At 47.7% G+C, this 24487-nt stretch overlaps 1 protein-coding gene, 1 long non-coding RNA gene and 1 pseudogene across 3 annotated transcripts in view; 1 reads left to right on the forward strand and 2 right to left on the reverse strand.

Moving 5' to 3' along the window:
• Positions 1-1591: 1591 nt before the first annotated feature.
• H3f3l (histone H3.3 like) lies at positions 1592-3322 on the reverse strand (annotated as a pseudogene).
• A 10804-nt stretch (positions 3323-14126) lies between these two features.
• On the reverse strand, positions 14127-23051 carry LOC120100892 (uncharacterized). The gene is made up of 2 exons (XR_005501143.2): positions 22913-23051; positions 14127-14513 (listed from the first exon to the last, which is right to left on the reverse strand). It is a non-coding gene; the product is annotated as an uncharacterized LOC120100892 (long non-coding RNA).
• Positions 23052-23280: 229 nt separating this feature from the next.
• Zfp697 (zinc finger protein 697) overlaps positions 23281-24487 on the forward strand; it is a 33318-nt gene continuing 32111 nt past the window's right edge. Inside the window, exon 1 of one of the 2 annotated variants that reach the window (NM_001412549.1) lies at positions 23281-23414. The gene's annotated coding sequence lies outside the window, so the exon portion shown is untranslated. The remainder of the gene's footprint in view (positions 23415-24487) is intronic. The other variant, XM_039102059.2, reaches the window with a different exon arrangement.

The raw sequence follows: 24487 nt of genomic DNA on the forward strand, positions 1-24487 counted from the left end.
CCAGATGGCGCTCAAGAAAAGTCAGTAGAACTTTCTTTTCTTTTTTCTTTCTTTTCTTTCTTTGAAAAGATTTATTTATTCCCTCCCTCTGTCTACCTCTGATGATTATTTTATTTCCCCTTCTGAGTGAGATTCAAGCATCCCCCCTTTGGCCCTTCTTTTTATTTAGCTTCCTTGGCTCTGTGGATTGTAGCATGGGTATTCTGTACTTTATGGCTAATATCCACTTATAAGTGAGTACAGACCATGCGTGTCCTTTTGGGTCTGGGTTATCCTGAGTGAATTCTCAGGAGATATTTTCTAATTCCATAGTGGGGGGTCAGGTGTAGGGAGAGATGGGGAGAGAGGACTGGGAGAGTGAAGAGAAATCGATGGGGGTGGGCTAGAGGGTGCATCTCTAGGATGTGCCAGAGACCTGGGGTGGGAGAGGCTCCAGGGAATCTATGAAGGTGACTTAGCTGAGATGCCTAGAACTGGGGAATATGGAGCCCGAAGAGGCCACCTCCTATAGTCAGGCAGGACTCCCAGAAGAAAGATAAGGACCCCAACCCACCCACAAAACCTTCAACCCAAAATTTGTCCTGTCTTCAAGAAATACAAGAACAAAGCTGGGGCAGAGACTGAGAAAGGGGTCAACCAATGACAGACCCAACCTGAGAGCCATCCCATGGGGCAAGAACCAATCCCTGGCACAAGTAATGATGCTCTGTTGTGCTTGCAGACAGCAGCCAAGCATAACTGTCCTCTGAGAGGCTCCACCCAGCAGCTAACAGAAACAGATGCAGAGACCCACAGTCAAATGTTAGAGGGAGCTCAGGGAGTCCTGTAGGAGAGTTGGGGGAAGAATTGAGGGACCCAGAGGGGGTAGGAACCTCACAGGAAGAACAACAGAGTCAACTAACCTGGGTCCTTGGGGGCTCCCAGAGATTGGACCACCAACCAAAGAGCACGCACGGTCTGGATCTAGGCCTCCCACTCATATGTTGTGAATGTGTGGCTTGGTCTTCGTGCAGGTCCCCCAACAACTGGAGCAGGGCTGTCCCCAACTTTGTTGCCTTGTCCCTGTAATTGGACTGTCTTGTCTGGCCTCAGTGGGAGAGGGTGTGCCTAGTCCTTCAGGGACTTGATATGTCGTATCTGGGGGCGGGGGCTCCCTCTTCTCAAGAGAAGGGCAGGGGATGCTGGGAGGGGCCATGTGAGAGGAGGACTGGGAAGAGAGGGGGGCTGTGATCAGGATGTAAAGTGAATAAGTAAGTATATTGATTAGTGGGGAAATATGTGTTTATTTTATGTGTAAGAAGAGGGTGTCAGAACCCCTGTAACTGGAGGTCCAGAGGGTTGTGAAGCACCATGTGGAAGAACAGACTCAGCACAATGACTCCCGCTTCACGTGCACGTTCCCTCCCTACTGGTTGGTTTTAATAGTTTAATGCATTTTAATAGCAAACTTACGGGAACAGCACAGAAGACATACAACGTTAAAAACGTGCTGTCCTATATGTCCTCCTTGCATGTAGGACACCTCCATTATAAAAGTGGGTGGAATCTACTGTAAGAGAAGATGCTTCAAACACCACTTTGTTGCTCTCAATAAGAGATTTACTTATTTAAAGAAATCCAAATGCTGGCATTGTCCAGAACATTTTAACAGGTTTATTTATACATTTTGCTTGCATTAATGCTTTGCATCTTGCATTTATATTAAAAATTCACACACAAATGAACGTGGGGAAACTTCTAATACCTGATTCTGTCCCCTATGTTTCCACTCGCAGTCATAAACTTAGGTACATATCTAACGTTCAGAGCTACCGATAACAGGAAGAAGAGGAAAAAATATTTTTGAGAATGAAATGTTTCCCCTCATAGTGGACTCTTTTTTTTTTTTTTTTTTTTTTGGTTCTTTTTTTCGGAGCTGGGGACCGAACCCAGGGCCTTGCGCTTCCTAGGTAAGCGCTCTACCACTGAGCTAAATCCCCAGCCCCTCATAGTGGACTCTTAAGCACGTTCTTCCTGTATGCGGCGTGCTAGCTGGATGTCTTTTGGCATAATTGTTACATGTTTGGCGTGGATAGCGCATAGGTTGGTATCTTCAAAAAGGCCAACCAGATAGGCCTCACTTGCCTCCTGCAAAGCACTAATAGCTGCACTCTGGAAGCGCAGGTCTATTTTGAAGTCCTGAGCAATTTCTCGCACCAGACACTGAAAGGGGAACTTGCGAATCAGAAGTTCAGTGGATAGCGACTGATTCACGGTGTGCCACACTACCAGGCCTGTAACAACGCGGTTTCTTCACTCCTCCAGTAGAGGGCGCACTCTCACGAGCAGCTTTTGTAGCCAGTTATTTCCTGGGTGCTTTAACACCAGTGGATTGCCGGGAAGTCTGCTTTGTGCGAGCCATGGTATGGGCACCTCCTTGCTTACCCCCTTTCTCCTTCAGCTGCAGTTCAGCAAGTGAGAGGCGGCGCTGGTGTTAGAGGGTGGCGGCGGGGCGTCGAAGGCTGTGAACACCCTATCAGTTGTTTGAATTGTTCACTTGCCAGGCCTCACTGAGATACCCAAGGCAGAAACACAAATCCCTCTCCTTCCCCATGCTGCACACTCATTTACTAATTGTGAGTGGCACATTTTATAGAATGGAATGCACAAAGTGAGGTATGCCCTCGGGAGGAAATTCCTGTTTGGATGGATGGCTGGTTCTAGTTCATTGCCACCATGGCATCCTTCAAAGACACATATCTCTCCTCTTCCAGCTGCGCTTTCCCCATCTGCTCAGTCACTGTGTAATTTGATTAAATGTGTCTATTTTCCCCATCACAGAGGAGAGGCCATGATCCTAATGTGCTAGGGAGATGGGATGCTGGCTGAGGAAGCCTGAAGAAAAGCAGTAGCATCAGTCAGGGACTTAGCCACATGGACTGCGGGTGGAGGGGTGCAGGGGCCACATAAGCCCCTTGGAGGGAGTATGATGATATCACGTGACCTGGATGCCGGATTCAGAACTGCAGAATCTGGTGTTCATGCTGCTTCAGTCTTTGTTTGAATCAGTCCTTCTTTGCTAATTTCCTGCTCCCTTTTGGGATGTGTTTTCTTTATTATTATTATTATTATTATTATTATTATTATTATTATTATTTTTTTTTTTTTTTTGAGATATGTGTGAATATGTATGCATACATGGTGCACATGCTCTGAATCCATTCTCTCCTTCCACCTTTCATGGTGGGATCCCGAGATCCAACTCAGGCCATCAGATTTGTGGGCAAATGTTATCATCCACTTGGTATCTGGTGGACAGCTTGTATGTGATCTTGTGATCTCCTCTTCCTCCTCCTCCTCCTCCTCTTCCTTCTCCTCCTCTTTCTCCTCCTCCTCCTCTTTCTCCTCCTCCTCCTCCTCCTGCTCCTCCTTCTTTGGAACTAAAATGTCCTTTCCTAAGAGAGGAGGAAGACTCATGGGTCCCATCTCCCATGTTTTATAAGCAATAAGCACTTATGAGGAAGAGGAAAAGGAGTCTTCAGTGACTGCCTGCATGTTGAGCAGGGGGCTCCAGGGAAGTCATCACCCAGTCACCCAGTCACCCAGTACCCAGTCTAGTGGCTGGCTTTTGAGTGGTGCAGCTCATTTTTGAGTCATTGTTTATCTGGTCTGTCCATGCTATCTGGGTTGAATAGATGTTTCTTTATGCCATGCTCTCTAGGGAGAATAGATGTTTCTTTATGCCATGCTATCTGGGGAAAATATATGTTTCTTTTTGTTCCCCTAGGAAAATACTGTAGCAACTGTCACTCCTGTCTGCATTGCCTCGGCAAGTTTGTTGTGATCAGAATTGTTTTGATTCATTTAGACTGGGAGCCACATGGCCATTCTTTGTTTCCCTGTAGAGAATAGAAAGTCAGTACCTGGTCTCCTTCTCTTCTGTATCCAATTCACCTGTCAAATCAGAGGCTAATGTGGAAGTCGTCACACATTCATGCTAGTCTGCTGTAATCCCTCCGTAGAGGGACACAATCTCTCTGGACAGGTAACGCAGCCTCAACTGGCAGGGAAGCTCAACTACGACCTGGAGTTAAACTATGGAGGCACGCTGTGACACACCACGTGGTGAAGTCAGCCACAGTGGGATTGCCTCCCTTTTCAGTGAGTGCACCACCCTCGGACTGCTGAGAAGGCACAAGGAAACTTCTCCCAAACCATCTGTATTCAGGAACCAAGGGTAGCATTACTTTTCCTGGGGAGATGTAAATAAACACTGGACAGGACAGCAAGAACAGATCGAAGAAGCAATTGCATCCAAGTGCAGTCTGACAAGCCAGGGTGATTGTTGGACTGACTTACACAGCATGTGGCCCAGGCTGGCCTTGAACTCACTAGAGGAAGATGACCTCGAACTCCTTCCCGCTCCTCCTGCTCCTACCTGCTGGGATCACAGGTGTGCACCACGGTGCTTGGCTTAGGAAATGTTCTCGTGTAAGTGTTGTATTTTCTTCTTTTCTGTTTTTGAATTTAAAAAATCTTACCTATTACTATCACTGTTTGTGTAAGATGTGTCCCAGCATGTGTGTGTGTGGAGGTCAGAGGACAACTACGTGGAATCCATTCTCTCATTCCACCCTTACTTGGGTTCCAGGGATTGAACTCAGGTAGACAGACTTATGTGGAAAGCACTTTTAATCCTGCTATCTGTCATCTGGTAAACTTTCCTCTCTCCCTCTCCCTCTCTCCCTCTCTCTCTGTCCTGGCACTCACCAAGTAGCCAAACTTAAGCCTTAAACTCATAGCAATTCTCCTGCCTCCTGCCTCAGTCTTCCAAGTGCTGGAATCGCAGACACATGCTGATCACACTCAGTGGAAATGAATTATCTACAAGCCAGATCTCTTACAAACACATTCAACTTCCCCAGAAAGAGAGAAGCCATTCATTCATGTTAGCTAGCTTTCTGCGGCTGTGACAGAACTGTAAAAACGTCAACTGGACAGAGGAAAGACTTTAGCCCCCTCCTTTCAGTCCACAGTCACGTGGCCCTGATGTTTCTGTAAAGAGGAGAGTGACTCTGGTGGGAACACTTACTCTATTGGGACTAGGTGGCATATACAGTTTTGTCTCTGTGTGTGTGTGTGTGTGTGTGTGTGTGTGTGTGTGTGTGTGTGTGTGCGTGTGCGAGAGAGAGAGAGAGAGAGAGAGAGAGAGAGAGAGAGAGAGAGAGAATATCTCAAGAGCGCATACTCCTGACCTCCTTTCTACAGTGAGGTCCTATTTCCTTAAGTTTTCACCGTTTCCCTCACTTCATGGATTTTTGAGAGCCAAGTTGTAACAGGATCTTGAGGATTCCTGTTGGTGACATTCAAGGAAAAAAATTAATAGTTAGGATCCAGAAAAAAAAAATCTGCTTCATCTGAGAACAAAACTTAACTTTGTCTGGGAGGTGAGGAAGCTCATTGGGTTAAAGGCCGTGGCCAAGGCTGACTGAGTTCAATCCCCAGCACCCATGTGGAGAAAGGGAAGAACTGATTCTCCCAAGTTGTTCTCTGACCTCCACACGGGTGCTTGTGGCACATGCAGACCTGTACACAGCGGAAATGTACCAACTTTTACAAAAGTCCACGCAGTGTGAAGTCTCACGGCAGTGCTTCGCCTAGAAGTCTGAACTGGAAACAACACAAAAGACCACCTGAAATAGAACGGAGGACTGCGTTGAGCATGTATCTGATGGGATGCCATTCAGTGCTGAAAATATAAACCAAAGCCGGATGTCACCACATGGACGACTCTCCTCCTCAGTGCTGAGTCAAAGGGGAAAACAAAGAATTACATGTGTTCTCATTTATCTGAAGTTCAAGAACTGAAAGGCCAACCTATGGTGAGTCTCTTTGAAGAAGATGGCAAGCCTTCGGGGTGGCCCTCTGGGATAATTCTGAAGTTCTATTTCTTGACTTGGGCTTGGGGTTACCCAGATATTTTATTGGAAACATTTCAAGCATGTGTCCCTGATAGCAACGTTGTCCTCATAACAGCCTGGTGTGATTAGAGTTTGTATGTCTCAGGTCTTGCTAGGCAGTCTCAAGTAATGATAGCCCAGGTTCTGTTTACAGGAATCATCCCCATCTCCTGCCTTCATGCCCATAACTACCCGTGGGTACTTTCCTTAAGTGCTTTACTCCTCTAAGTAGTTCTGGAAATTTCCCGAGGTGTATAACTCTAGCTCTTTGGGTGGTTTTCCTCTAAGATTCCTGGAAGTTGCATCATCGCTTCCTAGCTGACCAGAGATGCTGTGGCTACTCTTCTCTCCCCCCTGACTGCTTATCACCCCTAGTTACTGGCTTGCTTCTGCTGTTCTCTGAACTCTCCATCATCTGTGAGCCTCTGTGCTGGCATCCAGATGTCTCAGGAAGGGTGCCGGCTGATGTACCACATGAGCCCTTAGATGCAATTCAAATCTCTCACCACACCCTCACCCTTCTAAGTCTCAGAGTGCTCAGAGTGTGATGGCGGACATATAAAGAGGAAGGAAAAGGTGCTGTGCACTGTGTGTTGGAGCCTCTGATCCACTGAGAGTGTCAAATCCTAACCGCTACACTCAGGGAAGAGCTCCCTGACCCTTCGAACTCCAGACCCGACTGCTCAGTTGATTCTGCTCGACGCACAATTCTTTATTTCTGGTCATCTCTGGAGAGATGAGCTGAGAGTCTCTCTTATCCTGCCTCTCTCAGGTTTCTCCATTAGATGGCTCCGCATGCTTCTGAACCCCGGAGCCAGTGAAGCAGTCAACACCTCCCACTTCACCCAAGACCTTGGCAATTTTGAAATCAAGGTTCTGCCCCCTCTAGATCCCCTTGGTCTTGGGCAAATCAGGAAGATTTGTCAGTCTTACACCCAGCTTTTGGGTCTTGGGATAGGACCCCATTAGACACAACTGAGCATTTGCTTAGCTCTTGCAAATCTTCCAAGGCACTTGGGAGGCTAACATGCCCACAGCATACGCAAAGCCTTAGAGGATAATACTGACAGATGATGTCTATATACAAGTCTTTTGGCTGGAGCTTAACAAGAACATGGAGAAACTGAGAGTTCAAAATAAACAAACATTGCCAGGTAGAGTGTTCAAGAGACTGAGACAGGAGGATTGCTGCAAATTCGGGACCGACAAGGGCTGAACTCATCCCAGTACTATACCTTCTTGGCCATGTATCTAGAAACAGGACTAATACATCCCAGGCTCCAGGGGAAGTCAGCCATGCGATGAAGGTCATCCCATACGGTCATCGAAGGAGGAAGTAGACACGGCTGCAGCCTGGGGGCCCTGGGTATTTATCAGGACCGGTTCCCAGACTGGGTGCAAGGCTCAGTCAGTGCTTTTAGAGTAAAGTCAAACAAGGAAAAAGAGTTCTTATCCTACTGGCCCAGAGGGTGAAATGCACAAGAGTTTGAACTGTTAAAACACGGTTACCTGGGAGACTTTGTAAGCAAAGCAAAAGGACAGCGAAATAAATCCTGGTCAGCCCATTCGTCTTCCATGATACGTCTGCTGGTTACTGTGCTGATACTCGGAACTGGTCCATGGGTGGGTTCAGGTGAAGGACAGTTTGAAGCGAAGGTGTTTTCACCAAGAATAAGATAATATATGTGTGGTGGTGCATGCCTGTATCCCAGGAGTTAGAAAGGGAGTGCTGGAGGGTCACAAGTTCAAGGCCAGCCTGAAATACACAGTGAGACCTTGTCTCAACAAACGGAGCATCCAAAAGGAAAAGAAAAGATAAAGGAGTGGGGGCAGGGTGAAGGCAGCAAGAGAGAATCTCCTGAAACACCGCTGTGTTACATAAGCTTGAGTGCTGAAACCCGTGTTTACTTTTTGAGATGGAGTTTTGCTACGTAGTCAGGGATGGCCTCCAATTCGAGATATTTCTTCCATAGTTTCCCAGATAGCTGGGATTACAGGAGTGAACAATCATATCTGTCTGAAACTAGATTTCTGAATACAGTAATTGAACGGTAGCTATGGACAGAACTGATAATTCTGGACTATCTTCGCTAGGGGGCGCCCTGTCACTGCACTTCCCTTACACATTACACAGTTCTGACCCATGGCCAACAGGGGAACTCAAGCACATCACACCCCACCCGAAGCCTCCCCCCTACCCCCCAAGCCTTGAAGGAAAGAGACTGGATGGCCGATAAGGCTTCCTTTCTTCTCAACCCAGACCTGGACGTGCATCTCATTTGTGACTGTAACCAAGGAATGTCTCTTCTCCTTATATTGCTAGTAAACGGCGCTTTTAAGAAATGCCCAAACTCTTGGTCCTGAAACCCATCTTAAGGGAATATCACTATAGCCAGCATAACAGAAAAAGGAGTGATGAAGCACACATACAGCATTATCAATTACAGCAGTGTGGTGATGGGGCACACGCCATCCAGAGATGGCCAAAGTCGGGATGCAGCACTGTAAGGACGGTAGAAAGCCGGAGCCCGGGGATGTTATAGGCCTTGAAGGTGAAGACTTTTAGCTGGTCTGGGTGCTGAGAATAAAATGCTGTTGGAACTTCAGGCCTAAGCAGGACATCAAGTCACCCTCTCTGCAGCTCAGGGAGCATCGAGAAGAAGGGGTACAGGGAATGAGAGTGAGCAGAGGTGAGGGGTGTGGTGGAATGCTGTCTTCCAGGCGGTCTCGCTATTAAACTCAAAGCTTTGGTTATCTGTGCAGGATGTGTGCAAGACTGGGCCCACGAACATCTATCACAGAGTGGGGAGGGGCACACCTGTACCTGCCCTTCCCTGAAGATTTATACAGATGGTTAATGGTTGCTGGGAGGAGAGACATTTTCTTCAGTGGTGTGGCCACTGGTAAGGGGCCCAGGCACCAGCAAATCTCTCACTCATGCTCTTGTGAGAAATCCTAATTAAACTGATCGAACTCATTGTGTCATAGTCTCCCCCCCCACATCCCCACCCTGACAAAGACATGAAGTAAAGGGAGGAGGACCTGACAGGAAGAGGGGGCATAGGGGAAGACAAGAGAGAGGAATGGGAGAGAATGTGATAAAATATTTGCATATATGAAAATATAACAATGACACCCATTTCGTGTATAATTCTGTACACATAAAAATCATTAAAATATTGCAATTGTTAATTTAAATTTTTGTTTGAGACAGGGGTTACTACATAGCTCTGCTATGCCAGGAACTTACTGTAAAGACCAAGCTGGTCTTGAAGTCACAAAGATTCATCTGCCTCTGCCTCTGGGGTCCTGGAATTAAAGATGTGCACTACCAGGCCCAGCTTCAAATCTGTTTTATAGTAACTGCTTTGTAAACATTATTTTGCTTAATCTTTATTTATTTACTTAAGAGATACACTTATTTTCTTTCTTTTCTTCTTTCTTTCTTTTTTTTTTACATCCTGACTGTAGTGACCCCTCCCCCCCAGTCTGTCCCCCTGCCTCCTCTCTGCCACCATTCACTCCTCCCCCATCTCTCTTCAGACAAGGGCTCACTTAATCTTTCATAACAGAGGTTGACAAACTATGACTCAAATGTGAAATTCAGCTAGCTGGCCTGTTCTGCAAATAAAGTTTTATTAGAACACAGCTATGCTCGCTTGTTTACATATTGCCGATGCACTTCCCCATGCTGTGCAGTGGCAGCAAACTGTGACCTACAGAAAGGAAAATATCTACCACCTGGCCCATCCAAACAAGGCTGGCACATGGCTGCCCCAGACCCATGTGTGATGGAGGCTGCCCACATTTTACTCACGAATAAACCGAAGCAGAAATTGAGCAGCCCAAAGCCACGCAGCTGGTAAATGGCAGAGCTGGGGTTGGGTTTGAAGTCCCCTCTCCTTTCCAGAGCCCTTGGGTCTTTTCCTGCTTGGCTTGCACGGCAGCCTCCAGAGTGGTCAAGGCCGTACACAAGCCTGGGGTTGGCACTGTTGTTCTTATTTATTGCAATGAAATCCAATGGCCGTACATTGTATTTAAGATCTGCACCATCTGATATTGGCTTGCCCTTCCTGACCCGTCAGCCCAGCCTAGCTATGCTCAACCTGGTGCTTTCTCTAGCTCCAAACACCCATCTCATGATTCTGCTACTCGAAGATAAATACCCTCTCCAGTCTTCAGAACCTGCCTTCTGGGTGACCCTGCGTGTTCCCAGTATTCTTTGCTTGTCTAGTACAAAGCACCATCAATTGTATGTTGGTTGCATCTTCTAACATGCATGTCTTATTTTCTACACTAGCTGTGAATCCCCCACCACTGAGGACTGTGCACACCCACAGTGTACACCAGTAGACCTCGGCGTCTGCACTGGGCTGTGTAAGAGCCATTTGATGAAACCGATGGGCACTCCTCCCTGGTTGGTCTTCAGGATCAAGGCGCAGTGCTCACTCACACATCTGATGTGCGGTGACAACATGATGCGATAAAGAAAACGGAGGGGTCAGATGCAAGGAAATAAGCCTGGGGCTTCTGCTTCCCCCCCCCCCCCCCCCGGAGCTGGGGACCGAACCCAGGGCCTTGCGCTTCCTAGGTAAGCGCTCTACCACTGAGCTAAATCCCCAGCCCCGGGGCTTCTGCTTTTGACTGTTCAGCTTGCAGGCTTTAACAGTGCCAGAGTTTCCCTTCTTTTCCTCACTGTGAGCTGATGGTGGCTCTCCCAGGATGGCAGCGTAAGGTGTGTGTCTGAATTCTCTGTGGTGATGATCAGCTCAGGTTACTAACCCTCTCTGGCTCCCACAGTCCTCCTGGAAGAGAAGTAGGTGTGGGACCACACTCTGCCCTGCTCCTAGGTGTGGCCACTGGGGAGGCAAACCGCAGTGAGCTTGACTGCGCTTATCTCAAGCCTCTTTTGGGTGCTGGGCCTCAGGGGAAGCACTGAACACTGCTCAGGGAGTGGGAGAACGCAGTCTAAGGTATGGGCAGGCTGAAGTTGGGGTCCTAACCCATGGACATCTAGTCGCCACTAGAGTGTTGGGAATGAAGGTTCCGGGGTCCACGGGCCTGAGGCAAGGCCATTGGGGACCTATAGCAATGAGCCTGAGGTCTGGGAAATTGGAGTTCCAGGATAGCTCATTGGCAAAGGTAGCTGGGGTTGTCTCAAAGGGCAGAGAGGCCTTCTATGGGAGACTTAGGTGGCAGCTTTGTCGGCTCCATTCTCCCTCCATGGTGGTGTCGATGGAAGAGACAGTCATTGGTTCCAAACTGTTTATTGATTGATTGTCATGGAAAATTGTTGCACATTAACCTCTCAGAGTGGACCAGAGATTAAATACCTTTTGCAGGGAGGAATGTCTGAGAAGGGAGGTTTTTGGGTAAATCCTCAGGGCCTCTAGGTACCTCATTAGCACGGAGAACTCTGTTCTGGGCTTGAGTGACCACAGGTAACGTTTGCTTAGGTGGGAAGTGTGGCATGTGTTTCAGGTCAGGAATTGGGCAGGGAGCAGGGAGGCATCTATTGTGTGTACCCGACTTTCCAGGGACTCAGACACGCTCTACCTCAACAAGTCCCACAGTAGGAACTGCTGGATTTGATGGTGGTGAGGGCAAACGAGGCAGAAAATTGGTGGGAGGTCAAGAGAGTTTAAATGGGGGAGAACATAATAAAATGTATGAATATATGAAAATGCCATAATAAGATCAATTTTGTGTATAATTACATATGTTAGTAAAATCATCAAGATGTTGCAATGCCTATTTAAAATTTTTTAGTTTTCTTGAGACAGGGTCTCAATATGTAGCCTTGCCTGGCCTGGGACTCATTACATAGACTAGGCTGGCCTTGAAATCACAGAAATTCTGCCTCTGCCTCTGCCCCTGCCCCTGCCCCTGCCCCTGCCCCTGCCCCTGCCCCTGCCCCTGCCCCTGCCCCTGCCCCTGCCCCTGCCCCTGCCCCTGCCCCTGCCTCTGCCTCTCCTCTGTCTCTCTGCCTTGCCTCTGCCTCTGTAGTGCTGGATGGATTTATTTAATTTTAACTTTTAGCTGAAGCTATGGAACATATGAAGCCCTCCATAGTTAACATCACCATTTCCCCCAAAACCTGCTCCTAGACAGACACCAGACTAGACATTAAGGGGAGGTGGATTTGGACCACACCCAGCTATGCTTGTCTCGCCTGGCTGTGCCATCAGACAACTTGACTACAACGTGGCCTGAGGGAGCTGAGGGCTTACCTGGAAGGTCGATAATGAACGCCTTGCCCACAGCACCTGCACTTTAATGGAGACGTGAGAAACACAAAGCCCAGGAACTTAGTCCCTCCCCATTCTTTCCAAATACTCCTTCTGGTGGGTAGATGTGGGATTCCAGGCTGGAGACAGAGTTAGGAAATACCACACAGCCAGGTCTGCTAGAGAAGTGCCCCAGGGTTTTCCTGAGTAAGTTTAGTTGACAGTGCCTCCCTCTGCCACCTTGTAGTCAGTCCAGGACTTCTGGTTTCCCAGAGGTGTCTGTGAGTCTGGCCCTTTTACTCTTTTCTTTTAGCTTTCAAAAAGAAAATCATTCATTTAATCAAACAAACAAATAAAAAAACCCAACAAAACAAAAAATTCTAACTTATCACACATTTTAAAAGTATGATGTTTTAAAATTCTAACACTTAGACAGACACGAGGAAAACACCGAAATCCAAGGACTCTCAACAGATCAATGGGGTGGGGGCAGTAAACTGTGGTGTCAGGGTCCTGGCCTTGGCCCATTGCTTTTGTAAATAAAGCTTTATTGGGACATAGTTGTGTTGGTTCATTTTCTTCTTGTCTTTGCTACTTCTGCCCTGCACCATCAGAACGGGGAAGCTGGTAAAGACTGTATGAGCACAAAGTCTAAAGTATTTGCTCTCTGGCCCTTACCAGAAAAAGGTTGTTGCCTCTGGGTCTGCTGCTCATCACTGGGATTCACTGAAGGCCAATGGCCACCATCCCAACTCCTGTAGCCTGGATGCTTGTATGTGGGTTCCAGGCTCAGAAACCAAGTCCAGTACAGGATGAGGAACGAGGGTGGCTGTAACAGCACAGACGGAGAAGCCACAGGAGCTGACCTCAGGTGCTGGGTCAAGCCTGACCGGCAGAAGCGAGCTTCCATCTGTCCCTACTATGCTCATTCAGTTAGCTTTCAAGGCATTCACTCAAAACTTTACTCTTTGTGGCGGTCTCACCCCATGATGAGATCCCAGCTTGGCATAAACTTTTTTCCAATTTCTGGTCTCTTCACACAGAGGAGACCCAACCATTACAACAGGTGTGGGTAAAGGCAGAATATGAAACCCCTGCCTCTTGATTCACCCGATATTCCTTTCTCAACACCAAAAACATCCTCCACAGACTAATAACTTCTACGTATATTTAACAGGTACACGGGTTGACTGGTACCTTTTTCAGTTGACCCTTTGAAGTTGTTAAACTGGTTTATTTAACGATGGACGTGAATAAAACCTCACAGTAAAAAAAAAAAATGTCCATGGAAAACATCCTGGTGAGACCCAAGAACTGACCTAACTCCTGAGACAGGAGTGCAGGCCTCGCTGGCCTCAGTAACCGTGTAACTAACAAAAACGCTGTGTCAGGTGGGTGTAAACTACAGAAAAGTAGCTTGTTGACGGAAGCAATCTTCATCGCCACTGAGTAAAGATACAACAGAAGAAACAGAAGACAAAGTGGCTTAACTCCACAACACCATTCAACCCACTCCAGGGGCTGGTTATTTGCCCTTCACTGTGTCTGGCAGCATAGGTGTCCCCCTCCCCCTCCCCCGTCAGGGTTTCATTTCATCACTGCTGTGTCGATTATTTACATTTTTTTCTTAACATGAGATGTCCTTCTGAGTCAACACTCATCTGCTCACAAACCAGTCCATATGCACAACCATTTTGCCTCACCTCCTGTCTTACAAAGCTCAGGGTTTGGCCATTAGTTGAAATGTCCAGAAAGCCTATTCTCACCCTGTAGCTCAATGTCAACGTCAGGGCAAGCATCTCTAAAGCTCCTAATGTCTTCTGTGCCTGCTCAGCATCGAGTGGTTGTGAGATTTATTGTTCTTGCCTGGCTGCTCTGAGGACCCTGTCTTTCATACTAGGGCACCCGGAATCAAGCATTGTAAAGAAAAAAAAATCAAGATTGTTTGCACAGATTAAATAAGGAGAGGGCATTTAGTTTAGAGTGAATTCCACGCACATGGCTGTGGCTTCTGCAAACAACAGCTGGGCCTCTTCACTCCCGTTCTTACTATCTCGAGAGTCTTCTCTTGCTATGATGTCATCGATTTCCCACACCAAGCTGGAAAGGGACATTCTTACCCTGAGTCACTTCTTGGTGGCCGAGTACTTCATGTTCTGTCGCTGAATCAGATACAAGTTTTGTTTTTTTACGATTCAGGAATCGAAATACATTTCTCCTTTGGAGTGTTGAGGTGAGTGGAATCTCTGAGTCTGGGTTTCCTTGTGACTCACAGCTTCCTCCTCTTCCCAGCCCCGAGGATCAGAGATTCCAGCCTAGATGAAGCTCACCCAGTGCTGGGCATTTGCTATGGGAAACAATGCAGGCAGGATGCTATTTTAGGGCTAGCCCTCAATCAACCAGGCACATCCCAGTGATAACATTCCTCGTGGCCACCCCCACCCAATTCCTTTGACCACATGGGAAATACTTATACTTCCATTTCCCCAAAGTCCCCTCTGGGGAACAAGATGTACTTCAAAATATGAACTTGTTAATGAAATATCCACCTTCAAACTGTACACTTCCATAAGAAGATCACTTTGGAAAGGCATATGCAAAACAAGTTGCCCACCGATGAGCATCCATGTTTCTGGTAACTGCTCACGAAACGAAATAGTTGTTAGGAATGAACCCTTAGGAATCAACCCGTGTTATAGGGAGTTTATACTTTAAAGGCTGGCTACTTTGTTAAGCTCTTGGAAAGAACCATGTGTAAGATGTCTCTAATCTCATTGTGTCAGAATAGCTGGTGAGCAAAGTTACCGTCACTTCAGATACGGAGAAAATAAAGAGCTCGCAAAAGAGGGAGGGCGGCTGCATCAGACAGAGATGCATAAAGATCTCAGAGATGATGCTGAGCTTAGTCACTCCATCCCCTACCATTGAGCCACACTCTCCATCTAGACAGTCAGGCTAGGATGAGAAGGAGCTGCCCGCAGAAAGGCTGGCCTGCAGTTGGAATGCTGACTCCTGGCAAAAGAGGGGAGAAGGGGGAGAAGGTCCTAGGTTAAGGAATGCTTGCAGGATTTAAGAGAGAAAAGCCTCCGGGAAACAAACAAAGCAGGAGCTACAATGTTACCTAAGAACAAGCCGGAAAGCTGACAGGAACTTTGAGGCTTAAAGATCACCTTTCAAGGGCTGGAGATGTAGTTCAGTTGGTGGAATGCTTAGGTAACCCGGAGGGCCTATGTTCAAAACAGCCGCTCTTTCCTCAAGGGAATGAACCACTGGAATATTGGAAACACAGCTGCGCTCGCCCAAAGCAAGGCATAAATGACTGACTTCATCCCACACCATTTCAGTCCTGCACAGTGGTCAGCTGGAACCCATCCATGCTGACTGTGGAAGAATAGTGTCTCCCAAGGAAAAGTTCCTGGTTGATGGTGTTGTGCCTGTAAATGCACCCTTCTGAACTGTCTTGCTCTTTCCTTCTTCCTTTTCTGAGGAATACTGCGCACGCACGCGCGCGCGCGCGCGCACACACACACACACACACACACACACACACACACACACACACACACACAATCCAAACTCTCTGAGGTCACTTGGAACAGTTTCTGTTGATATCAGATAAAAACAAAATGGCAGAGGAAGGAGATTGAGTCACATGACTAAAAGTGGGAGGAAAGTTTGGGGCAGATAGGTTGAACTCAAAGAAATTTCCGTGTTGTCTCTTTTCTTCCTTTCTCGTCTTGAGTTTGCACATGGGCTGGAACTCCTAGCACGTTCAGCTATGCGTTGTCTTGTTTTTAAATGAGTACATGTACTGTTTCTTTGGAAAACGGTTTATTGGCTTTAGGTGTATGAATGCTTGGCCTCTATCTGTGCACGTGTATCATGTGTGTGCCTTGGTGCTGCAGAGGCCAGGAGAAGCTGTCAGGTTTCTTGGAACTGGAGTTAAAGGCAGTTGTGGGCCACTATGTAGGAATTGGGAACTGGACTCAGGTCCTCTGCCAGAGCAGCCAGTGCTCTTAACTAACCACTTATTCCTCTTTCCGCCCTTGTGTTATATTTTCGATTAGCATTTCCAACATACCCCCCTCCATGCACAGAGAGACAGATAGACAAAGACAGACACAAACACACACATGTATGTAGGTGCACAAGTACACACAGATACAGCACAGACAGACAGACACACATGCACGCACATACATTCACACACAGAAGGAGAGGGAGAGGGAAGGGGGGAGGGAGAGGGAGAGGGATGGGGGAGGGAGAGGGGAGAAGGAGAGGGAGAGGGAAGGGGGGAGGGAGAGGGAGAGGGAGAGGGAGAGGGAGAGGGAGAGGGAGAGGGAGAGGGAGAGGGAGAGGGAGAGGGAGAGGGAGAGGGAGAGGTGTTTTCTTTGAGTTAGCTTCTTGGTCATTTGATTTCCCCTGACCCAATCACCTATGAGGAGGTCAGGGCTAGAACTTGGTGGTGTGAGATAGTGTGTGTCTGGATGTTGAACCTTCAGGTGTGGTCTACCGATTGGCTCCGTTTCCGCTGTACATGTAGTTTTAAAAATGTCCGCATAGGTCAGCAGGGTATCTTTCAACCTATGCATGAAGTGCATCCCCCACACCTGAAAGGAAACAGCGTCTCATCTTGTCTTGGTGTCTAGCTTTCTGACAGCCTATGGCTAGACTACAAATGTGATCTCTCTGCGTGCAGTCAGTAGAGGGAAACACTTCTTGTTTTCCCTCAGCAATACCAGATACCCTTCAGTATGCTTCAGGTCTCTGCAGTAATGGCAAGCACACATGTAACAGTGCCATGTACTCTAATAGTTTTCTCTTAACTAAACATGATCAGTGTTTATGCCAATAGAACTCCTGATGAAGATGAAGAAGCGGGTCAACATCTAGCAGAGACTCTCACTGGGGAAGGGTTTCAAGCTGCTAAGAACAGCATAAATTGCCGGAAGCAGGAGGATCTTGAATTCCAGGCATGGTGCCCTTGCTACACACACACACACACACACACACACACACACACACACACAGAGAGAGAGAGAGAGAGAGAGAGAGAGAGAGAGAGAGAGAGAGCTGAAACAGTGAAAACAAACAAACAAAAAACTTACAAAACAAAACGCTACACAACAAACCTACAAACCTAGCAGGGAGTGTGGTGACTCTCACCTGTGACTGTGTTAGGAAAGCTGGGAAGGGAGGGCTGCAAGTTCAGATCTGGAATGTATAATGAGATCCTGCTTCAAAGTAAAGTGTAACAGAAAGAGGTAGTTTGGTAGAGTACTTGCCAATCATGTGTGAGATACTGGGTTCAATCTCCCACACCACCCCTCCACATACAAGGAAAACTTAACTACCCCGAAGAGAGAGATTTCTTGCTAATTTCCAGTTTACTCTGTCATCTTTTCTAAGGCAAGGTAAAGTAAGGTAAAGTGAGGTAAGGTGAGGTGAGGTGAGGTGAGGTGAGGTGAGGTGAGGTGAGGTAAGGTAAGGTAAGGTAAGGATAGGATTCTTACCACATTCCTTGACTGAACTGTAATGGGAACTTTGGATAGCCCCCTTCTTGGGATGAATGGCTTCAGTCACCCTTGGCCATTGCATTTCAGAGGCCAGAACTCCTCTGTATCTAGCCCATAGTCTTGGCTGTCTCCTAAGGAAAGGCTCAGGGCTGGTCCACTTTCTGCTCCTCAGCTGACTAGCCACCATCTTGGCCTTCGCCAGGGGCAAGCAGAAATAATTGTCTGGTGGTGAGGAGGACTAAGGGGTTGGCTTTTTGATATAGGACTGTGTTCTAGTGATAGCTCTTTTAATGTGGGTAACCTGCTTTAACAATATCAACTTGGTCTAATTATTAATAGCTCTACCCCCTTTCACACTCATAATTGCCCCATTTACATGACAAACTGTTCATCCTACTTAAAAGGGGCTTAACTCCTCCTTTCCTTAAACATGGATGGCACACAGGAGGAGGTTGATCTAGACCCAGGAATCAGTCTTCCCAGGATCAGTTTTTTCTTTTCTATCTTTCCTGTTGCCTTGCCGGGGACAGCAAATGTCTGCTTTCCAGCCTGGCTTGAATCGATGTGTTTGACAGTCCCTTTAGGTGTTCTGGGGACTGGTGGATGAGCACCTGGGAGCCTGTCTGTCACGCCTTCCTCTCTGCTAACACAGCAGCCAGTCTCACAAGTCCCTTCTCTAGATTCTCTGTAAGACAATCAGTGGACATCTCCTCTAAAACTCCAACACCAGTCTGTTACGACCTCTCTGACTCACCTTTCACACGCTGACTTGACACTCCTAGCTCGATCCCTTGGCCATCATGACACAAGGAGTCCCAGTTCCTGACTCTGGCATTGAGGGGTCCTTCCTATTCGCACCCATCTGCACCTCAGCCAATTGCTATGCTGCAGCCTCCCACATCCAGCTACACAGAACTCTTAGCTGCAAGGCACAGAACTTTGCTTGAAATAGCGCGAGTCCCCAAAGGAATGTTTTGGCACAGGAAACCTAAAAGCCAATGGCTATGTAAGCTTCAGCCTCAATCCAACAATATCTTTAAGATTTTCTTGGGTTTTCCTCCCTTTGCTCAGCTTTCTTTTTGTCTTTTCTTTCCATTTTTATCATTCTGTTCCTAGTACAGCATCACAACCGGTATATCTTGGTCACACCCTCCCAATGAAAGGGGAGTGGGGAAATGGGTGGCGTCTGTCTCTTTCTAAACTACAAGGACTTGGGAGTTATTTCTCAAAGGTGCTGCTATCCAGTTAGTGGGGGATGATTGCTTACTAGGTTAAGAAAAACGACAGGTGCCTCCCTTATATCTGAAAGCATTTAAAACCACTGCAACCTAGCTCAGGGTGTGCTCCGTGCAATGGGTACAAAAGCAGCCTCGTGGGCATGTATTCAACCTATTGCAGGAATATGGATGGCCACCCTCTACGGTCTTCCAGACCACCCTTTAAAGGATGCGTGCAAGTCTCTGATCTCATGCCAGACAAGTATGAAAGGAACCTTTGGGGGAGCCCCAGGACACAGTGGCCAGGGTTCATTACTGGCCATGTCATTGTGACTGTCACCACCAGGCTGCAAAACAAAGAACATAAACAAAGCCCTATGCAGGAGCCACATTCAGATTCTCTGGCCATCACCATCAAAGGAACGGGATTTTACGTTTAATAAAGATAAATTTGATAACATGGTGGCTGACAAGTGGCTTATTCCCAGTGGCTACAGGATCAAACATACTCCCAGTTGTCATTTCTTCTTCTAGTGTTGGGCGCTGCATTGGAGAAAGCATATATAGCAACCCTGTCTGTAATAAGCCTCCCCACCAGTAAACCCTACTTCCTGTTCACCTGAAGTAGCTATAACGAGAATGATATTAACACAAAACACAATAGCTATTTGATCTAAAAATGTTGTTGTCCAATCTTTCTAAGCCCAGCCCTCTTCTTTGGAAGGCGAGGACGAGAACAGCTTTTTATTGTACTTCAGGGTAGAGAAGTAACAAAGTCAGGAGGGCTGGCAGCACAGGCTGATTATCCCAGCCTCTCTGGAGGCTGAGGCAGGAGGAGCATAAGCATTCAAGGCCATCCTGGGCAACTTAGCAAGAGACACAGCCTTGAGTTAAGAAAGAAAAAGAGTGCGCCTGCATGTGACTCAGTTATAGAGTCCTTGCCTGGTATTTAAGAGACCCCTTTTCAATGCCCAAGATCAGAAAGAATAATGCAAGACAAAGGTAGGGTAAAATGTTTATTTAAACATAAGTAAAATTAAAAAAAATCCCCGGGAGCTGCTCTGAAGTTGCTGTCTACTTTTAAAATCTATCCTTAAGACAGAGAGAGCGTGTCCTCCAGCACCAGGGTGGCTTGAGTCCCTCTCTTCCATCATTCATCATTGTCTTCCCCTGGGGACGTGATGGGCAGGGGAGGGTATGAGCGGGGAGAAAGGAATGCTGTTACTGTCTGGTCTCAGCCTGTGTGTCTCAGTGGGAATGTGCACTTTGATCATCTCACGGCCAGCATCACAAGTCATGCTATGTTTCAGGAATTCGTTAGCTCAACAAGTATTTGCTGGATGCTAACCCCTCATCCTTTCTCTCTCCCTCTGGCTTTACCATCTGCCTCTTTTTGCCAGCCAAGATCTGGATATCTCCAAAGACCTGTGCATACTGAAAGTCAAACAAAGAAAACTCTGCGAACAACACTTAGCTCTGGGCCCATTCCCACCGAGGTCATCGTCCTCCAGAGCCAGAGTTCACACCTTAACAGTGTCTCTCCTTGTCTGTTTTCTCCCTCTCCTTCCTATTACCAATCCTTAGAGCAGCGGTTCTCAACCTGTGGTTCAACCAACAAAAGGTTCAAAAGGACAAAGGACCAAAAGCCTGTGGACCCTTTCATAGGGGTTGCCTCAGACCATCGGAAGGAAAACACACGTTTACATTACAATTCCTAACAGTAGCAAAATTACAGTTATGAAGTAGCAATAAAAGTAATTATGGTTGGGGATGGTCACCACCATGTGAGGCACAGTATTGAAGGGTTGTAGCATTAGGAAGGTTGAGAACCATTGCCTTGGAGGTACAAAAGGGCTTATGGGAAGACTAGAAACTTCTGAAAACACAAATTCCTTTACAGTTTCTCACGTCGATGGACGCAGATTCTCTATGGTGATCGTGTAAGCTATATCTTACTGGGATGCAGGTTCTTGAGGGTAACAGACACCTTTAGTCAATGAATAGGCTGTGGAAGACCTCAGGGATGCTTGTTAGCCCGGAAGCAAAGCTCTACTTTTGTGGCTAGTCTCTCTCCCTACTACCTCAAACATACAATGGCCATTATAGGTTTCATAAAACTTCGTTACAACAGAGAGGTCCCTGTTGAAAGCTGTAAAGGTAAGAGTATTTAAAAAAAAAACTGCCAAAGTCATGAATTAACTATGTTGAAAACAAACAAACGAAAAACGGAAGGGCAGGTTTGATATGGGGTGGTGGAGGCGATGTGCCAAACTTCCATATCATCAACACAACAATGTAGAAAAAGGTGGTGTAGAGGAAGGGGAGAAAATAGCTTCGTTGGGGCACAGTAGACAATGTTTAGTGCCATACTCAGACTGAGCACTGCGAGGCTAGGTGATTGGACAAGTACCCGTGAGTTCTTTCTAGGGGAAGTGGGGAACAACTCATTCGGATGGATAGACCACAGATCAACAAGGGCTTCTGGGAAGTAGACAATACTACTGACTTGCTCTTCATCACCCTGCTCTGCACCTTGAATTAAACCAGCCATTTATCCCACGACGAAAGGTCTCTAGAACGATGACAGCATTCTTAGATAATCTGCTCTTAAACACAGACCAAAGCCCTCTCTCAGAGGTTCCTACTTCAGCAGACTTGAAACATGAGTTGAGAAATGGAAACTCACATTGTGACCTTCTGATTGTGTATATATGCATGCATTACCTACAGCCAGGCTCTTGCTAGGTAGCCCACATTAACTTTGAACTCCACACCCTCCTGCCCCAGCCTTGTGGGTGGTGCCACTACATGGGGCTATTGCCAGATGATGTTTTCAAGTATTCAAGAGAATCTTAGAACCTGTCCTTTCCTTGATTGGCTCATCAGACTCTTCCTGCTACTCTTTGGGAAGCGCAGCTCTTAGTCATTTAGTTTCTGTTTGTTTGTGGGGTTTTTATTTTTTTGAGACTTTTCTGTGTAGTTCTGGTTGTCCTTGAACTCGCTCTGTACTAGAACTTGCTCTGTAGACTAGACTGGCTCAAACTCACAGAGATCCACCTGCCTCTGCCTCCTGGGTGCTGGGATTAAAGGCATACACCAACATCTGGCTTGTCATTTGGTTTTTATGTTGCCCTGCCTTGACTTTTCCATGGGGGCCTTGAGCCCACAAACTGATAGGAACTCAGGGAAAATTCATAGACCTCATTGGGCTGAAAGTGGAGTCTCTCCTTGGTAATCAGTGTCCTTCCCCACCCAACACACATTCCATCGAATATGTCGCTGGGCTGAGAAAACTGAATCCCGAAGATGAATGACGATAGGATGAACAGAAAGTCCAGGATGGTCCTAATTCAAGGACACACCATATCTAATTCATGAAGTTTATTTTCTATCTTTCAATGATTTTTCTTGAAAAGAAGCCTAGGGCAGAGGCCAGCAGTGGAGAAAAGGTATGCCACCAGGCCAGTATCTAGGAATGATCAGCTTCTTATGGGTTTTAGGGACAAAGTGCCAAGATCTTTAAGGAGCCTGAATACCAGAAGAACAGTCCAATGTTTTCTTAAACAGGCCATACCCGAGTCCTGATTATGTAAACTCGTGGTTCTCAACCTACTTCATGCTGTGACCCTTTAATATAGTTCTTCATGTTGTGGTGACTTCCAACTGTTATTTTAATTGCGACTTTATAACTATAATTTTGCGATGGTTTATGAATTGTAATATAAATATCTATATTTTCTGATGGTTTGATCCATAAAGGGTCGCGACCCACAGGTTGAGAAACCCCTGGCTAGAGAATCTGGGATGTTAAAAAGTTGGTAGATGGGCAGAGTAGTTGCCACGTATGCAGGGGGCTTTAAGGTAGATTAGCACACAACAGAAACAAGCAAAACAAGAAACTCAGTCAGGCATACACCTGAAGCTTAGGAAGAGGAATCATGGTGAATTGTCTAGGTGAGTTCCAGGTTAGGCTGAGTGTCAGAATGTGCCCCCTACCCACTTCTCAACCTTACCTTATTATAGAAGACCATCTATTAGAAGCAGAAGGGGAAAAAAGCCAACTTAAAGAGAGCCTATCACAAACTTCACTAATAAAGAAAAGGCCGCTCGCACTGTGTGCACCGGGCAGTAAGCGTCTGCGGGCAGCACGCGTCTGCAGGACCGCACTCTATCAAGTGGCGGCGGCGGGTCGGCCATTGGCCACGCGCTGCTACAACCGGACAGTGTCCAGGGATACAGCGAGTGCCCCTCCTCCAGTTCTGGGGTCCTAGTAGGTGCCCCCCGTTGTTGCTGCAGTAGCAGGAAGTCCCGGTGAACTACAAATCGAGGCATGCTGGGAACATTCCCTGCTCCTCCCAGGAAATGTCCTTTGTCCAGCCCCACAGGAAGCCCCAGCGAGAAGGCAGTGGGCAGCCAGCCCGAGTGCCAGCCCGCGGCCCCATCGCCGCCGCATCGGGCAGACGCGCGGGCGCCAGGCTTGGGCAGTGCGCTCAAGAGTCGCCCGGCGCATCACAGGTAGGAGCGCCGCGGCGGCTGGGCGCGCCAGCTTCGGGGATGGGGAGCTGGGGACCTGAGCTGATCACCTCGGGGCTGGGATGTGCGCTGTGGCTGAGCTACCGCGCGAAGCTGTCCTTCGCACACCGGACCGTGGTCCGCCACCCTGTGGGCTCAGGAACCAAGGACGCCCGGGGAGCCCTCGTGTCCTATAGCCCGGTTGAGCTCTTTTGGTCTCTGTGGCGAGGGGCGGGGAGGAGGAGGCTGAGACTGCGCTGCCAGAGCGAGTCGGACCGTCCCACAGACCACCGAAAGGGGCATCAGAGACCTTGGGAGACCAAACCCAGGGAGGAGCTTGCAAGACAAGCAGAAGGTGAAGGGCTTTGTGTGCAGCGGTGCACCGGCTTAGATCGTTCTCCCTTTGCCTGCTAAGTCAGTGCCCCCAGACCCACTGTGAGGCAGGCAGTGAAGGTGGGGACTTTGCGAGGGGCAGCAGGTTCGTTTTGGCCCTTGTGAGATGTGTATCTGTTCCCTGCTTCTCCCTTCTGTCTGCCGGACTCCGATTGCCGCTTGAGGGTTGCGATCGGACTGGGCGAAAGGTACAATGAGGACCGGTGTGAGGAAGGCTGTGCTAGCGGCTCGTGGCCCAGGAGGGGTCGTTATCTGGTTTTGCTAGAATTCCTCAGCCACAAATGTCCACATTGGCTGGTCTTGGGCAGGTGGTGGTGGACAGAGCTACAGAGCTGGTGCTTGCAGCCGGAGGGCTTATTGAGGCTCAGGTGGCCTGGGGTGAGGCATATGTTAGCATGAGGGATGGTGAAGGGGAACAGTGAGACAGGGGCCCTGGGTGTACCTTACAGCCAGAGCACACAATAGCAGGCCTCAGAATGGGACTTTAAGACTTCCTCTGGGACTTCCCATGATTTAACCTTTTTTTAAACGACGCCCCTCATCCCCCGGCAGTGAATCAGCTACCCTCCACATGCGAATGAGGCATAATTTAATTTAGTGCTGTAATCCTGCCTGTTGAGTCAGGCTCTGTTGGCTGTCAGCATTCCCATACTGTGGGTCTCTTCCCAAGAGACCGTTGTGGT

This window comes from Rattus norvegicus, chromosome 2 (genome assembly GCF_036323735.1).
Source record: "Rattus norvegicus strain BN/NHsdMcwi chromosome 2, GRCr8, whole genome shotgun sequence".
In the NCBI taxonomy this organism is placed as follows: Eukaryota; Metazoa; Chordata; class Mammalia; order Rodentia; family Muridae; genus Rattus; species Rattus norvegicus.